The sequence below is a fragment of the Bison bison genome, unplaced genomic scaffold (genome assembly GCF_000754665.1).
Source record: "Bison bison bison isolate TAMUID 2011002044 unplaced genomic scaffold, Bison_UMD1.0 scf7180017847115, whole genome shotgun sequence".
In the NCBI taxonomy this organism is placed as follows: Eukaryota; Metazoa; Chordata; class Mammalia; order Artiodactyla; family Bovidae; genus Bison; species Bison bison.
This window is the reverse complement of record NW_011477688.1, coordinates 3,673-13,145: the sequence shown is the minus strand read 5'-3', so window position 1 is coordinate 13,145 and position 9,473 is coordinate 3,673. Positions and strand designations below refer to the sequence as shown.

At 38.7% G+C, this 9,473-nt stretch overlaps 1 long non-coding RNA gene across 1 annotated transcript in view; it reads left to right on the top strand.

The window, feature by feature from the left end:
- LOC104990102 overlaps positions 1–9,453 on the top strand; it is a 12,709-nt gene extending 3,256 nt beyond the window's left edge. The window contains exons 4-5 of the long non-coding RNA XR_825463.1: positions 4,870–5,016; positions 8,916–9,453. This is a non-coding gene — a long non-coding RNA (uncharacterized LOC104990102). The remainder of the gene's footprint in view (positions 1–4,869; positions 5,017–8,915) is intronic.
- Positions 9,454–9,473: the final 20 nt, after the last annotated feature.

The window sequence follows — 9,473 nt, the reverse complement described above, 5'->3', positions numbered from 1 at the left end:
GAACCAGTCTGTTGTTCCATGTCCAGTTCTAACTGTTGCTTCCTGACCTGCATACAAATTTCTCAAGTGGCAGATCAGGTGGTCTGGTATTCCCATCTCTTTCAGAATTTTCCGCAGTTTATTGTGATCCACACAGTCAAAGGCTTTGGCATAGTCAATAAAGCAGAAATAGATGTTTTTCTGGAACTCTCTTGCTTTTTCTATGATCCAGCGGATGTTGGCAATTTAATCTCTGGTTCCTTTGCCTTTTCTAAAACCAGCTTGAACATCAGGAAGGGGATTACAAATGAATTCCACCCTATGGTTCAGGTTGTTCCAATTCTTTCTGAATAAACAGACTTGTATTGATCTTGGATGAAATCCTCTGGCTGCATGGGTCATAAATAAAAGCATTATTCCCTCCCAGGTATGCAAAGCTCCTCTTTCCACACTGCTCATCTCTTGGGCTTCACTAATAACTTGAGAAGCTAAGCAGGGGAAGTCCAGTGTCTGGAATTAGGATTCCTTCTCTTTCTTACCCTTAGATTACAGTGTTCCCTCCTCCCCAACTGTGTGATTAATTCAAAATTTGGCTTGCCAGACTAATATTCACTATTAACATGAATTTCTCTATTCACAATAATATTTAGAATATATATAGTAAAGCATTACATACTATTTAAAGGATGTCTTTAACAAAAATTTTAAATGCTTTCTTTATCCATTCATCTGTTGATGGACATTTAGGTTGCTTCCATGTCCTAGCTTTTGTAAATAGTGTTGCTATGAACACTGGGGTGCATGTGTCTTTTTGAATTATGGTTTTCTCAGGGTATATGCCCAGTAGTGGGATTTCTGGGTTGTATGGTAGTTCTATTTTCAGTTTTTTAAGGAACCTCCATACTGTTCTCCATAGTGACTGTAGCAATTTACATTCCTACTAACAGTGCAATAAGATTCCCTTTTTCCACACCTTCTGTAGCATTTATTGTTTGTATATTTTTTGATGAGAGCATTCTGACTGGTGTGAGGTAATACTTTATTAGAGTTTTGATCTGCATTTCTCAAATAACAATATTGAGCATCTTTTCATGTCCCTCTTGACCATCTGTATGTCTTCTTTGGAGAAAGGTCTATATAGGTCTTCTGCCCATTTTTTGATTGGGTTTTTTTTTTTTTTTTTCTTTATATTAAGCTGCATGAGTTGTTTGTATATTGTGGAGATTAACACCTGGTCAGTTACTTATTTTGTAATTATTTTCTCCCATTCTCAGGGGTGTCTTTTCATCTCATTTATGGTACATATAGACACTGGATCGGGGGAGGGGGGCTCTCCGGGTAGCTCAAATGGTAAAGAATATGTCTGCAAAGATGGAGACTTGAGTTTCATCCCTGGGTCAGGAGGAGCTCCTGGATAAGGGAGTGGCAACCCACTCCAGTATTCATGCTTGGAGAATTCCATGGACAGAGGAGCCTGGCAGGCTACAATCCATTGGGTTGCAAAGAATTGGACAGGACTGAGTGACTAACACACATGTAAACTGGAATGTTACTTATCCACAGAAAGGAATGAAATTGGGTCATTTGTGAGATGTGGATGGACCTAGAGTCTGTCACACAAAGTAAAGTAAGTCAGAAAGAGAAAACACACAAAAAAATACTTGTATTAATGCATACATTTGGAATCTAGCCTCTTCACGTATCACTGCCTTATCATGGTGAAGGGGCTTGTGTAACTCAATGAAACAATGAGCTATGCCATGTAGGGCCACCTAAGACGGATGGATCATAGTGGAGAGTTCTGACAAAATATAATCGACTGGAGGAGAGAATGGCAAACCACTCCATTGTACTAGCCATAAGGAACCCATGAACTGCATAAAAAGGCAAGAAGATATGACACCAAAAGACTAGCCCCCCAGGTCAGAAGGTGTCCAATAAGCTACTGGGGAAAAGCAGAAGACAACTACTAATTTTCTGAGTCATAGAGAAAGCAAGGAAATTCCAGAACAACATCTACCTCTGTTTCACTATCTAAGCTAAAGCCTTTGACTGTGTTTATCATAACAAACTATGGAAAACTATTAAAGAGATTGGAATACCAGACCATCTTACTTGTCTCCTGAAAAACCTGTATGCAGATCAAGAAGCAACAGTTAGAAACCTGTATGGAACAGCTGATTGGTTCAGGATTGAGAAAGGAGTACAACAAGGTTGTTTATTGTCACCCTGTTTATTTAACTTATACATAGAGCACATCTTGTGAAATGCTGGGGTAGATGGCTTACAAGCTAGAATCAAGATTGCTGGAGGATATCAACCTCAGATATGTGGGTGATAGCACTCTAATGTCAGAAAGCAAAAAGGAACTAAAGAGCCTCTTGATGAGGGTGAATAATGAGGGTAAAAAAGCCAACTTAAAACTGAATATTAAAAAAAAAAAGATCATGCATCTAGTCCCATCACTTCATGCAAACAGAAGGGGAAAATGTGGGGTCAGTGACAGATTTCCTCTTCTTAGGATCTAAAATCACCGCAGATGGTGACTGCAGCCATGGAATTAGAAGACAATTGCTTCTTGGCGGGAAAGCTATGACAAACCTCTACAGTGTGTTAAAAAGCAGAAACATCACTTTGCCAACAAAGGTCTGTATACTCAAGGCTATATCCTTTCCAGTAGTCATGCACGGATGTGAGAGCTGGACAATAAAGAAGGCTGAGCACTGAAGAATTGATGCTTTAGAACTGTGGCGCTAGAGAAGACTTGAGATTGAGAGTCCCTTGGACAGCAGGGAGATCAAACCAGTCAGTCTTAAAGGAAATCAACCCTAAATACTCATTGGAAGTACTGATGCTGAAGCTGAAGCTCCAATACTTTGGCTTCCTGATGTAAGCATCTGACTCACTGGAAAAGACCCTGATGCTGGGAAAGGTTGAAGGCAGAAGGACAAGAAGGTGACAGAGGATGAGCTGGTTGGATGGCATCACCAATTCATGAACTTGGGCAAACTCTGGGAGATGGTGAGGGACAGAGAAGCCTGGCGTGCTGCAGTCAATGGGGTTACGAAGTGTTGGATGCGACTTGGCAACTGAACAAACAACAACAGCAACATGGAATCTAGAAAAAGGGTACAGATGATCCTATTTGCAGGGGATGACTAGAGTCGTAGTTGTAAAGAATAGATGTGTGGACACAGAGCAGGAATGGGGAGGTGAGGGAAATAAATTGAAAGATTAGGATTGACATATACACACTACCATGTGTAAAACAGATAGCTAGTGGGAAGCTGCTATGTTGCACAAGGTGCTTAGCTCAGTGCTCTGCAATGACCTAGAGGAGAGGGATGGGGGCAAGGGAGGTCCAAGAGGGAAGGGATGTATGTATACATATAGCTGATTTACTTTATTGAACAGCAGAAACTAACACAGCATTGTAAAGCAGCTATACCCCAATATATTTTTGTAAATAAGTAAAAATTTAAATATCCTCACAGGAAATGCTTGTGAAAGCTTTCTGCAAAGAGTAAGTTATGTAAAAATCCACTCATTGAAATTTGGTATTTATTTTATTAATCACTTGATAAGAAGTTTGAATCTACCAGCTGTTTACCTTCTGAATTGGTGGACAATGAGGCCTTAAAGAAGAAGGAAGGGATTCTGTTACACATTCATATAGGATTGTGGGCTAAGGCAAATGCCTGTTGGTGGAATTCAGGAATTTAAGCAGCTTTCAGTATTTAAATAACACTGATATGGCAGATAAATGGAAAAAAGTACTTGATGGAATATATATTGCTGAAGTTATCTCCGTTCAATATAGCATTGTGAGTTGAAGAGATGTTTGGAAGGCTATTTTTATTTTTATATGCATAGTAGTGCTCATTTATATCATTGATAATACATAAATTTAAATGATTAATTTATTTATAAATGCTTTGGGGTGCTATTAAATAGTGAGAGATTAGTTTATTTTGTTTAGATTATCTCATGTCAAAATATAATTTGTAGTTTCTTGCAGTTCAGTTATTTAAGAGATTGTCCACTTGCAACCTAACATGGTATTTTCATGCTCTTTATATCTACTTGGGCATAGAAGTAGCTACTTTATTTTTAATATTTTTAATTTTTATTAATTTTTATTATACTTGCTTTCCAATGTTGTGTTAGTTTCTGTTGTACAGCCAAGTGAACCATTGAACATATATCCTTTTTTTGGATTTCCTTCCCAATTAAGTCACCACAGAGAATTAAGTAGAGTTCCCTTGTAAATTGCAAGGAAATGGTAGATCATTTCTCCTTTTCCCCGTTAATTCATGTGCTGGTAGCAAAACATTGGAGAAGGGAATGGCAACTCACTCCAGTATTCTTGTCTGGAAAATTCCATGCTTAGAAGAGCCTGGGGGCTACAGTCCATGGTGTTGCAAAGAGTATGACTTGACTGAGCAACTAACACTTTCATTTTTACCAAAGCATACCTTTCTTTCAAATTATGGGACATGTTGTAAATAATGAGATTTGAAATGTGGAGAAAGGAAGATCTTCTAGTTGTATAATTATCTGTCTTATAAGTTTTATTAGAACTTGTAATTGAATTAGGCAAGCCTAGAATCAAGCTGCAGTTTACACATTTTCCCCCATGTTGTTTCCATTTAGTGGGAGGAAAACAGTGATTTTTATATTTTTCTTTTAAATGTACTTTTTAAAGCATTAAAATCTTACAGAATTTACTTTATATATATATATTTTTTAAATTCTGTATATATGTAAATCTCTATATGAATTTTATTTATAGAATAAAATGCACAGTATCTTTCTAAACTGCCTGCCATGCTTTAGCATGCTTAAGGATCAGACAGAGATCTTGTGCTGAGTGATGTTTCTTTATTTCAGGGTTAACTGTGTCTACTGTCCTTTTCGGTATCACAAGGTCTCTGTTGATATTCTGCATCCTTGTTAATTCTTCACAAACTTTGCACAAGATAATGTTGGAGACCATTTTAAGAACTCAGGTATTGTTCTTCCATATAAATCCAATAGGTAAGTCAGACACCAAATTTCTTAATGAATATGTCTTGTTAACACATTACATGCCTATTTACATTTTCATATTTGAAAATTCAAGAGATGCCTGGAAGAAAATCACTGTGTATGTTTATTCATTTTCTACAAAAATCTTCACAAATAATTTTTCCTACCAGAGAATATCTGAATATAGGAGCATATAAGCCTTTATTCCAATTTATGCATGTCTGTAAAAATATATGAATGTTTACTTTGCAGGATGATTTAGGAGTCCAATGAAACACCCAACAAATGATGAAAATGTGTTGAAATGTTTTTGACTAGTTGTTAAAACGTTGGCTATGTTACATAATGTTAAGCTAACTAGGAAGGACCATCTTCCAGGAACGTCTCTACAGAAGACAAGCTGTGTGTTTCTTTCTTTCATTGCCCATTCATTTCTAGGACCACAGAGCTCTGACATGCACTCATATTTTGAGTTTTACCTAAATGGTAATGTAAAATTAATTACAATACAAGATCAGTGAAATGTAAGCATCCTCTTCAATAAAATTAACTGTCTAGTTTTACAATGGACTTTTGATTACATTAAAGATGTCTTGTGGTACCTAGCAGGAGGATCTTCATTATTAAGTAAGAAACACTCTTACTTAGGTTGGTTTCCCAACCTTACTTAGGAAGGTTTCCAGTGGTTGGTTCCTATACCCTGAGGCCTTCCACCTGTCTTGCTTCTGAAGGTGGCCTCCTGACCTGGGTTTCTATGAAGAGCTAGTTCATCAGCACACATACCACTCTGCTCAGTTGGTTAGACTTGTGCTGAGGCCCAGGGTGGCTTTGCTTTTGCAGGTCATGATTGACAGGGCCTGATGAGGCAAGGATGTGACTGGAGAGAGGACAGCAGTAGCCTTGGCCTGGCCATCAACTAGCTGCGCAATCAAGGCCAAAATAGGTAGATACTACTGGGCAGGCAAATCTCCAGGCAGGATGTTGTAACGGTTATAAGTATGGACTCTGGAGCCAACTTCCTGAGTTCGGTCCTGGAGATAGTTACCAATAGTAATAGCCAGTTATAGTTATTTTAATACTTATATGTTAGTTATTTAATTTCTCTGTGTCTCAGTTTCCTTACCTATAAAATGAGGATACTATTCACATCCTTAGCAATATCTTGATGTTGTGGGCATTAAGCAGGTTAATGTATTCACAGCACTTAGCACAGGATCAGTGCCTAATGAACCTAAGTGAGGATGTTGACATGGTGTCTGGGAAATTCCCCTCCTGTGAAATGGGATTAACCACTGCCCTTCCTGTTTCACAAGACTGTTGTGAGGATTAAATAAGGCTGTTTAGTGCAGCATCTTGTGTACATTTATTCAACACATGTTCTTTAATCCAAGCACTGTAAGGAGAATGGTAAACTGCAGAGGCCCACACAATCTCATCTTATTACAAAACTGGAGTGAGGAAGTGATTGGAAGTTGTTGCTATTATGGCTGTGAACTAGCTCTACTTTTCCTGCTAATGGGGAACCTACAGTTGTAAATTTGGGAGCATCAAATGGGACTGTTATCAGTTATAATTTATGTTATCACAGCCTCTGAGTGCTTGTGACCACTGTTAACCAGGCTCTTGATGACCTGTAGGCATCTCCAGATGCTGATTTATTATTCAAGGATTTGGAACAAAGTTTAAATCTTTAAGGTCACTAATCCTAGAGCAGCAGGCATACCAGTGTGTATCTTGTCTCCCGCTCCTGTGTCTATCATCAGAACTTCATCCCTTCAAGAAAATAGAAGCTCAAATAAGTACAGCAAAGTTAGGCCCTAAGGTTTAGGGGCATCGGTTTTTTACTTTTTTAGTAGTATATTAAATTTAATTCTTTCCTGTGTTTATTTTCAAATGTAGAATTTGTGATAGATTGTCTTTGTTTCTGGTATGTGATGGCATGAAGAGAGAACCACGTAGAGTGGTATTACTTGTTACCAAGTTCAAGCTCGCTCTGCTCACCTCACAACGCTGATAAGTCTTAACAGATGACGTGTTAATGCAAAGGAAAATGACTTTATTTGGAAACTTGGCAGACTTAGAAGATGGCAGACTGATGTCTCAAAATAACCATCTTATTGGAATCTGGATACTTGGTTCTTTTATAGAACAGAGAGGAGAGGAGGCGAGGAAGTAAAGTCAAAAGGCCATTTATCTTGCACAATAAGAGGGTATTTGTTCATTTTTTTTCTTTTCTGCAGCCATTCACAGGTGGTGAGAGTCAGATTGTCTCCCTGTAAGCTGAAAAAAGCCATTTTCATTTAACATCCAGACAGAAGGGCAGGGTTCCCTGACCAAAGCAATGACCAGCAGTGGTCAAAGAAACACATCCAGCATGGAGTCAAAATTGGCTCCTCCCTGTTACAGTTCCTTTGATTTGCACCTCCCCTGTCTGGGGCCAGTGTCCTGTTCTTTTTCATCCTGAGTCTCCTCAGGGTGCAACACCCTTGCAGGGGTGGCTGCAGAGTCCTGATGGCTACAGCATCCTTTGTTTACTGATGTGACATGTGACATTTTTAGTTTATGCCAGATATTTACTGGAAATTTCCATATCCCCATATTGCAGCCTTAAGGATATACTATTATTGTGGATTCTGAGAAGGCAAATAAAATCAATGATAACTGATTCTTAGTCATTTAGTAATATTTCTGTTTTCCTGCCTACATCCCTGTGGTCTTAGATGCTTATTCGTAAGTCTGGGCTTGTCATACCTGGTATACCTCTGAAAACAGTGACTTATTAAGCCAGTAGTAAACTCACAACCTAGAAATGGCCACAATCCAAAATTTCGCAAAATGTGAGGTGCTGTGCGCCATCTGGAGGGAAAAAAATTACAAAGAGGTTATAATTATGTTTATTTAGAAAGTATCACTTGGCAAAATTAATCTTGATAATTAAAGCAAAATTGTTGTGACAATTAGGATTAACTTAGGTATTTTGCAATTGTTTATTTACTGATTTAACACTTGGAGTGAGCCTTAGATGGGATGGCTCTAAAGGGAAGGAACATTCTCAAATCCACCAACTCTTCCTGATACTGCCACAAGATCCCGCAATTCTTTTAAAAATCAGGGCTCAGTTTCACTTCCCCACCCATTGCCATTTGGTGGTATTTTTGTTTCTCTTTAGGTATCATCCTATTTTGTCTTTCTTTTTGTCACTGACATTGGCTTATTTTATATGAATTTGTAATATATTAACTTTGTTGTTTTACTGCTAAATTGTGTCCTACTCTTTTATATTCCCATGGACTGCAGCCTACCAGGCTCCTCCATCCATGGGATTTTCCAGGCAAGAGTACTGGAGTGGGGTGCCATTGGGTCTATTGGAGACCTAATAACCTCAATGTATAGAGGTCACCTGGAAAAACACTGAATAAATTTCTCAGGACCAATATTTTTTTAAGGCTATATCTCTGAAAGTCACGATGGAGATCTGTACTGAGTCCCTAGGGAAGCCCAATATATTAAATATTTAATACATATACTTTATTTTTTTTAAGATTTATTTTTAGTTGCATTGGGTCTTTGTTGTTGCATGTGGGCTTTCTCTAGTTACAGCAAGCAAGGGTTACTGTTCATTGCAGTGACTTGGCTTCTCATTGTGGTGGCTTTTTCAGTTGCAGAGCTCAGGCTCTAGGCACATGGGCTTCAGTAGTTGTGGCGCACAGGCTTAGTTGCTCTGCAGCATGTGGAATCTTCCTGGACCAGGGATTGAACACATGTCCCCTATAATGGGGACACTGTACCACCAGGGAAGACCTGAAATACATATTTTTCAAAAATATTGTTTTTATTTGTTCATGAATTGTTTCTCTTAAAGTTCCTATCTGAGGAAATGAGTAATTTCTCATATCCTGTTCTTGCAGGAAGAATTTTGAATCGTTTCACCAAAGACATTGGGCATATGGATGAGTTACTGCCCCTGATATTTCTTGATTTCATCCAGGTAATGTATCAGTCCTGTCAGAGTTCTCACAGGGAAGAGCAGAGTGCCTGTTTCTCAAGGATTTTTCACAGGGGCTGAGGGTGGGCCTTTCAGCCTGGCAGTGTGTCCTGTTATCCTCAGTAAATGCTGTGTTTGTGAGAAAGAGGTGCAGTTCTGATTGGGAGGGTGAATTAACATAAGTAACCCCTGAGGCAAGAGTGTCTACACAGTCACGTCAAGGTTGGTCTGAAACAGTGACATGCTGGGTAAGTGGTTCTCCCTCTGCCTTCCAGGTGTCTGGTGTGGATTCCCTTTACTGTGGGCACATTTCATAATATGGAAATAATACCACTCATGGAAAGATAGCCTAGATTGACAAAATTATGCATTGTATTGGGTTTCCCAAGTGTCTCAGTGGTAAAGAATTCAGCTGCCAATGCAGGAGATGCAAGAGATGTGGATTTGATACCTTGGTTGGGAGGATGCCCTGGAAAAGGAA